Source organism: Bos indicus x Bos taurus, chromosome 4 (assembly GCF_003369695.1).
Source record: "Bos indicus x Bos taurus breed Angus x Brahman F1 hybrid chromosome 4, Bos_hybrid_MaternalHap_v2.0, whole genome shotgun sequence".
In the NCBI taxonomy this organism is placed as follows: Eukaryota; Metazoa; Chordata; class Mammalia; order Artiodactyla; family Bovidae; genus Bos; species Bos indicus x Bos taurus.
Window position 1 is genome coordinate 10,911,319 of NC_040079.1, and position 16,836 is coordinate 10,928,154.

Consider the following 16,836-nt stretch of genomic DNA (forward strand, 5'->3'; position numbering starts at 1 on the left):
AAGATTCCAAGGATTGTACTATTTCTAATTAACTTAAAGGAATCCCAGACAAAGCTCAAGTATATTTACAGAAGTCCAGAAATATCCAGAACCAAAGAAAAGAAAATTCAGTTCAGTTCAGTTCAGTTGCTTAGTCGTGTCCGACTCTTTGCGACCTCATGAATCGCAGCACACCAGGTCTCCCTATCCATCACCAACTCCTAGAGTTCACTCCAACCCATGTCCATTGAGTCAGTGATGCCATCCAGCCATCTCATCCTCTGTCATCCCCTTTTCCTCCTGCCCCTAATCCCTCCCAGTATCAGAGTCTTTTCCAATGAGTCAACTCTTCTCATGAGGTGGCCAAAGTACTGGAAAATTAGTGATTGCTAAAATATAAATTACTAAGCATGCAAGAAGAAAAATACTTACAATAAAAAGATAAATAATAGAGAAAGACTCAGAACTGAAATATATTTTAGTATTAACAGATAAAAACATTGAAAGTATTATTATGACTGTATTTAATATATTAAAAAATTTAAGAAGAGACAAATGGAAGGTGCAAACAATGATCCAAATAAGGCCTACAATATGTGAGATGAAAATTTTATTGTATGTTATATTAATGGCAGATGATCAGTTCAGAAGAAAGCATTAGTGATCCTGAAAACATAGTAACAGAATATGTCTAAACAGATGAAGATGATTAAAAAAAAAATAGTGAGTTTCAGGACAAATTCCTATCACCTAATACGTGCAAGCAGAGTCTGTACAGAAGAAAAACAAACACAGAAATGAAATATGCAGAAATAATGGTCAGATATATGCTCAGTTTGATGAAATGCATAACTCACAGATGCAAGCTCCTCAGTGAAACTGAAGGAAAATAAATCTGAAAAACCTGCATTATGGTGCATCAAAATCAAATTTTTCAAAATCAGAGATATGAAAATAATTTAAAAACCAACCAGAAAAGTGTATGTATGGAAGCATAAATATAAGGATATCAGCAGACTTCATGCTGGTAAGAATGTAAGTGAGAAGTGAAAATATAACAATATTCAATGCTATTCAACAATATTCAATAAACAGTGTGAGACGAAAATATAACATCTGTATACCACTGAAAGAAAAAAAAATGCTGTCCATGTAGAAGACTATACTCAGCAAAAATATCTTTTGAAAATGAATGTTAAAGACTATTTTATACAATTGGAAAGAATTAATCAATAAGACAGCCACACTACAAAAGTTGAAAAGAACTTGAGGTAGAAGAAATATGAAAGTAGACAGAAATAAGTCTCTATTAGAGGGAATGATTTTCTGGGCTTCAAAATCACTGCTGATGGTGACTGCAGCCATGAAATTAAAAGACGCTTGCTCCTTGGTAGGAAAGTTATGACCAACCTAGATAGCATATTCAAAAGCAGAGACATTACTTTGCCAACAAAGGTTTGTCTAGTCAAGGCTATGGTTTTTCCAGTAGTCACGGTTGGATATGAGAGTTGGACTATAAAGAAAGCTGAGCACTGAAGAATTGATGCTTTTGAACTGTAGTGTTGGAGAAGACTCTTGAGAGTTCCTTGGACTGCAAGGAGATCCAACCAGTCCATCCTAAAGGAGATTAGTCCTGGATGTTCCTAGGAAGGACTGATGTTGAAGCTGAAACTCCAATACGTTGGTCACCTCATGCGGAGAGCTGACTCACTGGAAAAGACCCTGATGCTGGGAAAGATTGAGGGCAGAAGGAGAAGGGGACGACAGAGGACGAGATGGTTGGATGGCATCACCGACTCGATGGACAGGGGTTTGGCTGGACTCCAGGGGTTGGTGATGAACAGGGAGGCCTGGCATGCTGTGGTTCATAGGGTTGCAGAGTCAGACACGACTGAGTGACTGAACTGAACTGAGAGGGAATGAAGAGCAACAGAAATGGTATGTGAGTAAAGACATATGATTATTATTATTGAACTATTATTCACATAATTTAGTTTATCACTTCTGATGTATAACACAGCAGCAATGTAAAATTTAAACTGTACGTGAAATTAAAAACATATTTAAAAATTAAGTAATAGTACATAGCAAAGGGGGAATGAAAGGATACGATTATAAAAGTTTTATAGTATATAGGAAATGTTATAAGACAACTTGAAAGTAGACTAAAATAAATTAAAGAATTCAATCTGCAGTTGGTTTAATCTGGATGGGGAAGCCACAGATACAGAACACTGATTGTACTATTCCATTTTATATAAGGGACTTAGATGTCTCTGGGAGTATTGGAAACAGTTCCTCAAAAAGGATACAGAGAGATGACTGTATAATATGAACCAAAAATTCTCCAGTAAAATAGCACATCAGACAATTATAGATGCTAAATAATTAAAGTGGATAAAATAAATTCATTTTTTAAAGATTCAGTAAATTTAAAAAACAGAAAAAATAATAAAGACTGAGTGGGATAAATAGAAAAGTAATAATAAGATGTTAGATTTAATCTTTAAATCATATTAAAATTTTAAAAATGTAGAATGATCTAAATAGCCCAACTAATAGAGATAGCTGGGGAAAAAAGCAACACCTGACTATGAACTGCCTACAAAGAATTCATTTCATGAATAAAAACAAATGGAACATTTTGAGAGTAATCACAAACCTGGAGTATATCTCCTAAAATTAGGTAAAGTTGATTTCAGAGCAAAAAATACAGCCAGGGATAGTTATTCCCCAATTATAAAGAGGTTAATTAATCAAGAGTGCATGGCAGTCCTAAACCTTATGTACTTAGAAAGTGAAAATGGTCAATCAGTTGTGTCCAACTCTTTGCGACCCCTTGGACTGTAGCCAACCAGACTCCTCCATCCATGGGATTCTCCAGGCAAGAGTACTGGAGTGGGTTGCCATTTCCTTCTCCAGGGGAACTTTGTGACTCAGGGATGAACCTGGGTCTCTGGCCTTGCGGGCAGATGCTTTATTGTCGGAGCCACCATGGAAGTTCGTACTATTAGTATGTACTTAATAGTACTTCGAAAACATGACAGGAAAACTTATAGAACCATACAGAAAAATAGACAAATTCACATTTATCGTCATACATTTCAATACTTTCTTAATGGTTGATAGAGCAAGTATACAATAAAGATGTTAACAATTTGAGCAACACTATCAATCAGCCTGACCTAAGTGACATTAATAAAACATTCCATCACAAAACAACAGAATATACATTTTTTCAAGTGCATACAAAACATTGACCATGATAAAACAAACTCTGGACATAAATCTCATTAAACTTAAAAGCACTAAATTTCCAAAGAAATATGTTCTCTGCCCTGAATGGATTTACATTAGTATTCAATATCAGAAACTTTTGGGGCACCCCCACATGCTTAGAAAATGAATGATGCACTTCTAAAAAAGTCATAAGTCAAAATGTAAATCAAAAGTGAAATTACAATATATTTTAAATTGAATGAAAATTAAAAATTATATATAAAAATGTGTGTTGATACCCTATAAGCAATATTTTGGGGGGAATGTATCACTAAATAGTTGTATTAGAAGAGGTGAAAATCTTAACTTTATCACCTCAGATTCTGCATTAAGCATATAGAAAAAAAAAAACAAATAAGTACAGATTAAATAGGTAACTTGTGTTTCTTTTGCAGAAAACTGAGCATGTCAGCTTAGCCATGGATAAACAAGAAAAGTTTCCATTCATTTACATCAAAGTGTTCTCCACTCTAGGGATATTTTTATACATTTTCATCTATTTTTATGACAGGGTCACTTCCTTTTATAAAATCCTGATACTGGAGCAAAATAATAAGATTTTAATATTGCTAATTGTTAAGAGGAATCAGAGCTCAAAATGCCAACATCTGTTGGATCATCAAAAAAGCAAGAGAGTTCCAGGAAAACATCTATTTCTGCTTTATTGACTATGCCAAAGCCTTTAACTGTGTGGATCACAATAAACTGTGGAAAATTGTTCAAGAGATGAAAATACCAGACCACCTGACCTGCCTCTTGAGAAACCTGTATGCAGGTCAGCAAGCAACAGGTAGAACTGGACCTGGAACAGCAGACTGCTTCCAAATAGGAAAAGGAATACATCAAGGCTGTATATTGTCACCCTGCTTATTTACTTATATGCAGTGTACATCATGAGAAACCTGGGCTGGAGGAAACACAAGCTAGAATCAAGATTGCCAGGAGAAATAACAATAACCTCAGCTATGCAGATGACACCAACCTTATGGCAGAAAGTGAAGAACTAAAAGCCTCTTGATGAAAGTGAAAGAGGAGAGGGAAAAAGTTGGCTTAAAGCTCAACATTCAGAAAACTAAGATCATGGCATCCAGTCTCATCACTTTATGGCAAATAGATGGGGAAGCAGTGGAAACAGTGGCTGACTTTGTTTTGGGGGGCTCCTAAATCACTGCAGATGGTGATTTAAGCCATGAAATAAAAAGATGCTTGCTCCTTGGAAGGAAAGTTATGACCAACCTAGACAGCATATTCAAAAGCAGAGACATCACTTTGCCAACAAAGGTCCGTCTAGTCAAGGCTATGGTTTTTCCAGTGGTAATGTATGGATATGAGAGTTAGACTATAAAGAAAGCTGAGCATGGAAGAATTGATGCATTTGAACAGTGGTGTTGGAGATCTCTTCAAGGATATCCAACCAGTCCATCCTAAAGGAAATCAGTCCTGGGTGTTCCTTGGAAGGACTGATGTTGAAGCTGAAACTCCAATACTTTGGCCACCCAATGAGAAGAGCTGACTTATTTGAAAATCCCTTGATGCTGGGAAAGATTGAGGGCAGGAGGTGAAGGGGATGACAGAGGATGAGGTGGTTTGGATGGCATCACCGACTCAATGGACATGGGTTTGGGTGGACTCCGGGAGTTGGTGATGAACAGGAAGGCCTGGTGTGCTGCAATTCATGGGGTCACAAAGAGTCGGACATGACTGAGCAACTGAACTGAATTGAATTGTCAAGAAAAGAAAGACTGACCATTTTTTCATTTAAGCTTTAATAAAGTGATTAGTGATTTAGTAATTATTTCAATCATAAAAGTGGCTAAAATTTATTTTTTTTAAAGTTCAACATATGATTTAGATTAAACACTTAATTTTAAAGTGTATAAATAAGCCAAAATATCCCACCTTTTTTAGTAGTATATGAGTGTAATTTCTTGTCAAGTTCAGTCACTCAGTGATGTCAGAGTCTTTGCAACCCCATGGACTGCAGCATGCCAGGCTTCCTTGTCTATCACCAACTCCCAGAGCTTGCTCAAACTCATGCCCAATGAGTTGATGATGCCATCTAACCATCTCATCTTCTGTCAACCCCTTCTCCTCCTGCCTTCAATTATCCCAGCATCAGAGACTTTTCCAATGAGCCATTTCTATGCATCAGATCAGATCAGTCGCTCAGTCATGTCCGACTCTTTGCGACCTCATGAATCGCAGCACGCCAGGCCTCCCTGTCCTACGCATCAGGTAGCCAAAATATTGGGGTTTCAGCTTCAGCAACAGTGCTTCCAAATAATATTCAGGACTGATTTCCTTTAGAATGGACTGTTTGGATCTCCTTGCAGTCAAAGTTACTCTCAAGAGTCTTCTCCAGCATCACAGTTCAAAAGCATCAATTCTTCAGCGCTCAGCTTCCTTTATAGTCCAACTCTCACATCCATACATGACTACTGGAAAAACCACACCTTTGAATACATGGGCTTTTGTTGGCAAAATAATGTCTCTGCTTTTCAATATGCTATCTAGGTTGGTCATAACTTTTCTTCCAAGGAGCAAGCATTTTTTTTTAATTTCATGGCTGTAGTCACCATCTGCTCTGATTTCAGAGTCCCTAAAGTCTCTCACTGGTTCCACTGTTTTCCCATCTAATTGTCATGAAGTGATGTGACTGGATGCCGTGATTTTAGTTTTCTAAATGTTGAGTTTTAAGCCTACTTTTTCACTCTCCTCTTTGACTTTCATCAAGAGGCTCTTTAGTTCTTCTTCTCTTTCTGCCATAAGTGTGGTACCATCTGCGTATCTCAGGTTTTGATGTTTCTCCCGGCAATCTTGATTCCAGCTTGTGCTTCATCCAACCCAGCATTTCACATTATGTACACTGCATATAAGTTAAACAACCAGAGTGACAATATACAGGCTTCACATACTCCTTTCCCGATTTGGAAACAGTCGGTTGTTCCATGTCATGTTATAAATGTTGCTTCTTGACCTGCGTACAGATTTCTCAGGAGGCAGGTCAGGTCTTCCCATCTCTTGAAGAATTTTCCACAGTTTATTGTGATCCACACAAAGGCTTCTTCATAGTCAATAAAGCAGAAGTAGCTGTTTTTCTGGAACACTCCTCCTTTTTTGATGATCCAGTGGATGTTGGCAATTTTATCTCTGGTTCCTCTGCCTTTTCTTAATCCAGCTTGAACATCTGGAAGTTCATGGTTCATGTATTGTTGAAGCCTGCCTTAGAGAATTTTGAGCATTACTTTGCTAGAATGTGAGATGAGTGCAATTGTGCAGTAGTTTGAGCATTCTTTAGCATTGCCTTCCTTTGGGATTGGAATGAAAACTGACCTTTTACCATTTTGTGGCTGCTGCTAAGTTTTCCAAATTTGCTGGCATATTGAGTGCAGCACTTTCACAGCATCATCTTTTAGGATTTGAAATAGCTCACCTGGAATATTATCACCTCCACCAGCTTTGTTCATAGTGATGCTTCCTAATGCGCACTTGACTTCATATTCCAGGATGTCTGGCTCTAGGTGAATGATCACACCATCGTGATTATCTGGGTCATGAAGATCTTTTTTTGTATAGTTCTTCCGTATATTCTTTCCACTTCTCCTTAATACCTTCTTCTGCCTCTTTTAGGTCCATACCAATTCTGTCCTTATTGTGCCCATCTTTGCATGAAATGTTCCCTCGGTATCTCTAATTTTCTTGAGGAGAGATCTAGTCTTTTCCATTCTTTTGTTTTCCTTTATTTCTTTGCATTGATCACTTATGAAAGCTTTCTTATCTCGCTTTGCAATTCTTTGGAACTCTGAATTCAAATGGGTATACCTTTTCTTTTCTCCTTTGCATTTAGCTTCTCTTCTTTTCACAGCTATTTGTAAGGCTGCCTCAGATAACCATTTTGCCTTTATGCATTTTATTTTCTTGGAGATGGACTTGATTACTGCTTCCTGTACAATGTCACGAACCTCCATCCATAGTTCTTCAGGCACTCTATCAGATCTAATCCCTTGAATCTGTTTGTCACTTCCTCTGTATAGTTGTAAGGGATTTGATTTAGGTCCTACCTGAATGGTCTAGTGGGTTTCCCTACTTTCTTCAATTTAAGTCTGAATTTGGCAATAAGGAGCTCATGATCTGAGCCACAGTCAGCTTCTGTTTTTTTTTTTTTTTGCTGACTGTATAGAGCTTCTCCATGTTTGGCTACAAAGAATATTATCAGTCTGATTTCGGTATTGAGCATCTGGTGATGTCCATGTATAGAGTCTTCTCTTGTGTTGTTGGAAGAGGGTGTTTGCTATGACCAGTGCATTCTCTTGTTAATACTCTCTTAGCCTTTGCCCTGCTTCATTTTTTACTCCAAGGCCAAATTTGTTCCTCCAGGTATCTCTTGACTTCCTACTTTTTATCCCAGTCCCCCATAATGAAAAGGACATCTTTTTTTGGGTATTAGTTATAGAAGGTCCTGTAAGTCTTCATAGAATGGTTCAGCTTTAGCTTCTTTAGCATTAATGGTTGGGGCATAGATTTGGATTACTGTGATATTGAATGGTTGATGAGCGCATGTCCTTCTACTCCACCATCTTGATCTTTTTGAATTTCTTTGTCAAATGCAGATGTTAAAATATACCTGTGGTGGATTCATTTTGATATTTGACAAAACTAATACAATTATGTAAAGTTTAAAAATAAAATTAAAAAATAAATAAATAAAAAATAAATAAATAAAATAAAATCTAGTTTGGAAATTAAACATAAGACACTGTTCAACAGCAATTACCTATATGTATTTAACATCAATTAAATAAAGATATAATGGGGTATTAAAGCAGAATAAATGATAGAATATTTAGCACAATGTAAACCTTGGCATCTCCATTAGATAAAATGTAACAGTTTATGGCAAGATGATTTTCCCTTCATTACAATGAATTTTACAGTTAAATAAAATATCCATTGATGTGCTTTTTATTTTTTAGTGCCACAGTATAATCTGCTTTTCTTCTAGCAATATACATAAGCACAAATGATGAACCTAATATCGCTTTATTAAGTCTAAATGTATTAATGGCATTATTAATATTCATAATATGTTAGAATTTAGAATTTGAAAATTTGTTTAGTTGTGAAAATAGTGATTAGAACTACTATTTGGTTTGTTAACTAAATAAAGGTTTAGGAAATATACAATGTATGTGATAAGTTATTTGTCATTAAAGAAATTACTTAACTCTCCATGCAACATTGGCTCAGCTGGTAAAGAATCCGCATGCAATGTGGGAGACCTGGGTTCTATCCCTGGGTTGGGAAGATCCCCTGGAGAAAGGAAAGGCTACCCACTCTAGTATTATGGCCTGGAGAATTCCATGGACTCCATAGTCCATGGGGTCTCAAAGAGTCAGACACGACTGAGCAACTTTCACTTCACTTCACTTTCAAGCAACATATAGCAAAATATCTAATTGAGATACAGACTGTTACACAAAGTGTTTTATAAACTTCTTTCATATACCACCAGGACATTATGTTTTGAATAGGACATTACATGTTTTCTTTTTCATAAATGGATAGAATGTTAACTCTAAAGAACTGGGTTCTTGTCTTTGTCTTTACAGTTTTATTATTTTATCACCTTTGTTTGATTTAAGCTGCAGTGTCTTGATGAAAAAATATACATAATTTTCACTTGATATCTATAATTTTTCAATAACATGTTTTATAAAATTAGATATATTAGTTATGAAATCCTCTTCTTGAGATATCTAAAATATATACAAATTACACTCAAAATATAATTTATAGTACTAGTAAATTAGAAAGATTATTTGTTACTTGCTGACTTTAAATTTTCTGACATTCAAGTATTTCATAAATCAAATTGATGTATGCAAATCAACATTATTGAATTAACATAAACTGTTGGATGTCACACAATATATAATACAATGCTAGAATTGGAACAGGGAAATGATTATCCTCATTTAAATTCAGAAAACAGTTAACTTAGAAAAAACTATTTTAAAATTTCTTGTACTGTTTTCAGTGTTATTATACTAGTATTCCAAGTTGAAGTCCTTTCTGAAGGGCTATAAAATGTTCCAAGAATAATTAACTTTTTAAATAATTAGATTAAATGATGAAATTGATTTTCATCAATTTCATGAGTATTTAATACTCATTCAAAATCAAATCATAAAACATGCTAATCTAATGAGTATAAATATTTAAATAATTATTATATCTAAATGGTAAAGTATTGTGAATTTATTTGGGATTTTTTATTGTTTTTATCATTTAAAGGTCTGGACATATTGTATCAGAAATGTTCCATATGTTTGCTTTATAAGAATTTGCTTATATGAATTCAACATATGTTTACTAATTGACTATTCTATTTGCAAAATTTTCTAGACTCTTTAAAAAGCTATAAAGTTGAACAGAGTATCTTTGTTTGCCCTCAATGAGCTCATATATCATGAAGGAAACAAGAGATATGCATAAATAAACATAAAACAAGTTATAAGTACCATAATTTTAATAAATCAATAAAGATAAAATAATGTGGCAATTCATAGATGGAGGAACAATTTTAGACTAACATTTTATGCTATCATATTATTTGTTATCTAAATAAACAAATATGGAAAAGTCAATTAAATTGTAAAGAATAAGAAAAATCTCCAATATCAGCTATTAAATAGGTGCCTGCGTTAATTGATGCCTATGCAATACATTTTAGTACATCTCAGTGGTTTGGTTTTATTTACCAGAAGATCGTAGAGGACATTTTGCCTTTTTTTTTTTTTTTTTTAGCACTGCTCTGGTAACAAAAGCATAGTCAAAACACCAATATATTTTTGCTTTTTTATTTTGAAAAAAATGTATATCCATGTCCTTGGTTCATTTGAAAAAAATCGAGTTGTTTGCTTATTGGTATTGAATTGTATAGATACCTTAGATACTTTGGATAATCCCTAATCAGACATATGGGCTTCCCTGGTGGCTCAGACAGTAAAGAATCTCCCAGCAATTCAGGAGACAGGAGTTTAATCCCTGCAACCCACTTCAGTATTCTTGCCTGGGAAATCCCATGGATAGATGAGCCAAGCAGGCTATAGTCCATGGTGTCACAAATAGAAATAGCTGAGTGAAATATAATCAGAAATGTGGTTTGAAAATATTTCCTCCCAATCCTTAAGTTGCCTTTTAAATTGTGAATTTACATTTCATGGATGTATAATTGACTTATAATGTTGTAATGAATCTTGTTTAGATTTTTTTCCATAAAGGTCATTACAAAGTATTGATCAGAGTTCCCTGTGCTATACACTAAGTTCTTATTAGTTATCTATTTTATATGTAGTAGTGTGGATATATCAATTTCAAGCTCACAATTAATTTGTACCTACTGCCCACCCCTTTACCCTTGGCAACCATAAGTTTGTTTTCAACATCTGTGACTGTTTCTGTTTTTTAAATAGGCTCATTTGTACCATTTTCTTGAAATTCCACATGTAAGTAATAATGGTTTATAGGCTTCCCTGGTGGTTCAGATGGTAAAGAATATGCATGCAATGTGAGAGAACTGGGTTCGACCCCTGGGTTGGGAAGATCCCCTGGACAGGGGAGCAGCAAAACACTCCAGTATTCTTGCCTGGGAAAACCCATGGACAAAGGAGACTGCTGGGGTCAATGGAGTCAAAATGAGTCGGACATGACTGAGCGACTAACTCTTTCACTTTTCATAAGTAATAATATATATTTGTCTTGGTCTGTCTGACTTACTTCACTCAATATGACGATTTCTAGGCCCATCCATGTCACTGCAAATGGCAATATTGCATTCTCTCCTTGGAGAACAGCACAAATTTGCCTCAAAAAGCTAAAAATAGAAAAAAAAAAAAAAAGGAACTACCATATATATGATCCAGCAATCCCATTCCTGGGCATGCATGTGGAGAAAACCATAATTTGAATAGATACATGTACATAAATGTTCATTGTAGCACTATTTACAAAAGCCAGGGCATGGAGGCAACCTCAGTGTCCATCAACAGATGAGTGGATAAAGACGGGGTACTGCATGCTCAGTCAGTTCAGTTGTGTCCAGCTCTCTGTGACCCCCGTAGACCATAACACTCCAGGCTCCTCTGTCCATAGGATTTTCTGTGACTTAGTGACTAAACGGCAACACTTATTTTTGCTTTTGTTGCCTGTGCTTTTGATGTCACATCCAAAAATGTGTTACCAAAATCAGTGCCAAGAGTATTTCTTTATGCTCTCTTCTAGGAATTTTATAGTTGTAGGTCTTACTTTTAAATATTTAATGTGTTTTGCATTGATTTTTGTATATGGTATAAAATAAGGGTCCAATTTTATTTTTTTTTTTGTATATGGATATCCGGTTTTTCCTGTACCATTTATTGAATAGTCTGTTCTTTTCCAGGCAATGTAAATATAACAGCTCTAGCCTATTGTCCATCTAAGTATTTTCCTTGAAATAGCCTCGCATGGGATATACTGATACAATCTATTTCTAATGCCAAATTAAATTTAGGAATCTCTGCAGTACTTTTAGAGATTTTAATTGCATTTTTACACATTGCAATCCTTCTGAAGCCCTGTGGTAAGGACACGTATATTGTTAGCTTTTTGTTTTATCCCAGTCTCTCAAAGCTATTTGCTCATGGAGTTTTAAAAAAATCTTGTTAGAATATATTTGCATCCTACAGAGTAATGTTCTATGGGACATATTTTTGGAGAACCATTGACAGAAGCTGAGAATATACCAACTTAGTAGGTTTTTGTTTGGTTTCTCTGATTTGTAATGGGTCTATTTCTGGAATATCTTTCCTGGATATCTTTCTATCTTTTCATTCTACATTATCTCAATTACTGTAGCTTTTAGAAAATCTTAGCATAAAATAGTGCTGATCTTAAATCTTTGTTGCTCTTTTAAAATACTGTCTATTCTACTTGAGATCCTTTGCACCTTTATGTAAATTTTAGAAACAGGCTGACAATTTTTATCAAAAGGATGCGGAAATTTTGATCTGGATGGCATTGGATTCGTATATCCATTTAGGGAAAATGAATACCTTGACAACATTGTGTCTAGTCTTGAAAAATTTATAGATGGTATATAACTCCACTTATATGGGTTTTCTAAATCTAGCTCAACAGTGTTTTGTTAGTTTCAGGTATAGTTCTTCTACATCTTTTATTGAATTTATTTGGAGGTAATTGATATTTTTGATGCCAGTGAGACCCCATGGACTGTAGCCTGCCAGGCTCCTCTGTCCGTGGGATTCTCCAGGCAAGAATACTGGAGTGGGTTGCCATTCTCTTCTCCATGGAATAGTCCCAACCCAGGGATTGACCCCAGGTCTCCTGCATTGAAGGTAGACTATTGTGTGAGCCACTTTAACTTTTATTTTCCAATTATTTGTTGCTGGCCTATAGGAATACATATAAATTTTTTATACTGACTTTGTTTCCACAAACTAAATTTGTTTGTTTGTTATAGGAGTTATGTTTGTCTTAGTTGCTAGGACTGCTATAAAAAAGTATCATAAACTGAACAGCTTCGACAGCAAAAACTGTATTGTTCCCCAGTTCTAGCGAGTAGGTATCCAGGAGTAAGCTGTTGGCAGGGCCACGGTCCCTCTGAAGATTTTAGGGGAAGATCTATTATAGGTCTTTCTCCTAGCTTCTGGGGGATCCTTGTCTTGATGGCAGGAAAACTCCAGTTTCATGTAGTATTCTTTCTAAATGAATGAACGTGTCCAAATTGCCCTTTTTATAATGACATCAGCCTAGTTATGATCTCATCGGGACTAGTTACATCTGCACTGACCCTATTTCTAAATAAGTCACATTCTGAGGTTCCTGGGGTTAAGACTTCAACATATGCCTTTTAAGGGACACAATTCAACCCATAAAAATGCTTTTATGTAGATTTCATAGGGCTGGCTACATACACAATCACATCATCCTCCAACAAGAATTTGCCATTTTCTTCTACAATTTAGCCTTTTGTGTCTCTTTCTTATTGCCCTCAAGGTTTTCAGTACAATATGGAATAAAAGTGGTGAAAGGAGATATAGTAGTCTCCTTCCTGTTTTAGACAAAAAATTCAATATTTATCATAAAGTTTGATGTTAGACATAGATTTTTCATAGATATAACAGACGCTGGTAATAGCATTCCATTCCTAATTCAATAAGATGTTAAAATTATGATTTTATTAAACTTTTCAAATGTTTATTTTTCATGTATTGCAGTGATCATATACTATTTCTATTTTTTTGCGTAGTACAGTTAATTTTCAACAGCTGCACCAACTTTTCTTTCCAGGGATATGTACACTTAGTTTTGTATATAGAATTTATAGAATATACTGAAATTGATTTGCTATTAATTTCAGATTAATAGCAAAAGACACACAAATCAGATTTTTGTGTGTATGTTCACAAAGATAATCATTTTCTAATTTGACCTTCTTATAATGTTGTTAAATGTTGCTACAGGACTTCCCTGGTAGCTAAGTTGTAAATAATCTGCCTGCAATTCAGGAGACATGTGTTCGATCCCTAGGTCAGGAATATCCCCTAGAGAAGGATATGGCTAACCACTCCAGTATTCTTATCTTGGAAATTCCATGGACAGAGGAGCCTGGGGGGCTATAGTCCATGGGGTCACAAAGAGTCACAGATGATTTAGCCATTAAACAGCAGCTAGGTATTGTTACTAGGCTTGGTATAGGCTAATAATGGGACCCCTTTCATGGATCACAGGCTTTTCATGGCAAAGGGACTTGCATAACTTAATAAAGTATGAGCCATGCCCTGCAGGGCCACTCAAGATGTACATGTCACAGTGAAGAGTTCTGAGAAAATGTGATTCACTGAGAGAGGAAAGAGCAAACCATTCCAATATTCTTGCTTCAAGAACCCCATGAACAGCGTGAAAACGCAAAATTTTATGACACTGAAAGAGGAACCCCCCAGATTGGAAGGTGTCCAATATGCTACTGGGGAACAAGGAGGGCTATTACTAATAGCTTTAGAAACAATGAAGTGGCTGGGCCAGAACAGAAAAGATTGTCTGTTTTGGACGTGTCTGGTGGGGGAAGTAAATTTCAATGCTATAAAGAACAGTAATGAATAGGAACCTGGAATGCTACGTCTATGAGCCAAGGTAAATTGCACATCAAGCAGGAGATGGGAAAAGTGAACATCAACATTTTAGGAATCAGTGAATTAAAATGGAAGGGGATGGTGGATTTAATTTATATGACCATTTTGTATACTACTGAGGTCAAGAATCCCTTAAAAGAAACAGTAGCCCTCATACTCAACAAAACCATCTGAAATGCAGTACTCTTCCAAGAATGGATGCAATCTCAAAACTGACAGAATGATCTCTTTGGTTTCCAAGGTAAAGCTTTTACATCATAGTAATCCAAGTCTATGCCCCAACCACTAATGCTGAAGAAGCTGAAGTTGATTGGCACCATGAAGACCTACAAGACCTTTTAGAACTAGCACAAAAACAATCCTTTTTATAAAAGAGGATTGGAATGCATAATTAGGAAGTCAAGAGATACCTGGAATAACAGGCAAATTTAGTCCTGGAGTACAAAATGAAGGAGGCCAAAGCCTAACAGAGCTTTGCCAAGAGAATACACTGGTCATAAAAAACACCCTTTTCCAACAACACAGGAGATGACCTTACACAAGGACATTACTAAATTGTTAATACAAAAATTAGATTGATTATGTTCTTTGCAGCCAAAGATGGAGAAGGTCTATATGGTAACCAAAAACAAGACCTGGAGCTGACTATGGCTCAGATCATGAATTCCTTATTGCATAATTCAGGCTTAAATTGAAGAAAGTAGGGAAAACCACTAGGCCATTCAGGTATGACCTAAATCAAATCTCTTATGATTATATGGTGGAAGTTACAAATAGATTCAAGGAATTAGATCTGATAGAGTGCCTGAAGAACTGTGGGTAGAGGTTTGTGACATTGTACAGGAGGCAGTGACCAAAACTATCCTCAAGGGGAGAAAATGCAAGGAGGCAAAGTGGTTGTCTGAGAAAGATTTACAGATAGTTGAGGAAAGAAGAGAAGCAAAATAAAAGGGAGAAAGGGAAAGATATATCCAACTGAATGCAGAGTTTCTGAGAAAGCAAGGAGAGCTAAGAAGGCCTTCTTCAATGAATGATGAAAAGAAATGGAGAAAACACAACAGAATAGGAAAGACTAGAGATCGCTTCAAGAAAATCAGGGATATCAAGGGAACATTTCATGCAAGAATGGACACAATAAAGGACAGAAATGGTAAGGACCTCACAGAAGCAGAAGAGATTAAGAAGAGGTGGCAAGAATATACAGAAAACTATATATTAAAAAAAAGGTCTTAATGACTGGGATAACCACAATAGTGTGGTCACAAACCTAGAGCCAGGCATCCTAGAGTGTGAAGTCAAATGGGCCTTAGGAAAAATGCCTACGAACAAAGCTAGTGGAGGTGATGGAAGTCCAGTTGGGCTATACCTAATATTATGTCTTATATTAGGTGATAAGAAATTATATATAAAAGGGATTAGAAAAGCAACTGGAGCTCAGGAAACCCAGCAATATTCAGAGCAAAGGGAAACATTGAGAACATAAATCAATTGGTCTGTGACATTGTACTGTGCTGATGTGAACTGATTTTTAAATTCTACTCATAGAGAATAGAAGTTCTACTTACAGGTTGTTAATTATCCCCACTTTTAGTATAATCACTGAAATTTAATGTCTGTACGAAGAACCCCTCTGTATAGGGAACATCTCTTTATTGTACCTTAGACTTTTACCTGTATAGTTTAGTACCTGTTATTCAAGCAGACATTACTTTGCCAACAAAGGTCTGTTTAGTCAAGGCTATGGTTTTCCCAGTAGTCATGTAGGGATGTGAGAGTTGGACTGTGAAGAAAGCTGAGCACCAAAGAATTGATACTTTGAACTGTGGTGTTGGAGAAGACTCCTGAGAGTCCCTCGGACTGAAAGGAGATCCAACCAGTCCATTCTGAAGGAGATCAGTCCTGGATGTTCATTGGAAGCAATGATGCTAAAGCTGAAACTCTAGTACTTTGGCCACCTGATGCAAAGAGTTGACTCATTGGAAAAGACTCTGATGCTGGGAGGGATTGCGGGCAGGAGGAGAAGGGGACGACAGAGGATGAGATGGCTGGATGGCATCACCGACTCCATGGACGTGAGTTTGAGTGAACTCCGGGAGTTGGTGATGGACAGGGAGGCTTGGCGTGCTGCAATTCACTGGGTCCCAGAGTCAGACATGACTGAGCGACTGAACTGAACTGAACTGATTCTTCCTAGGATGAACCAAAGGTAGGGACGTATATGAGGGTCATATTCTTTAGAGTAATCTTTTACTAGTTCTCTCTGATAATTTGACATGTGAATGCATTTGTCATAAAAATGCTCCAGAAAATTTAAGGAATTTCCCTGTAAATATGTTATATCCCTAAAGTGTTTCTTTTATAAAAGTGTGTGTGTGTGTGTGTGTGT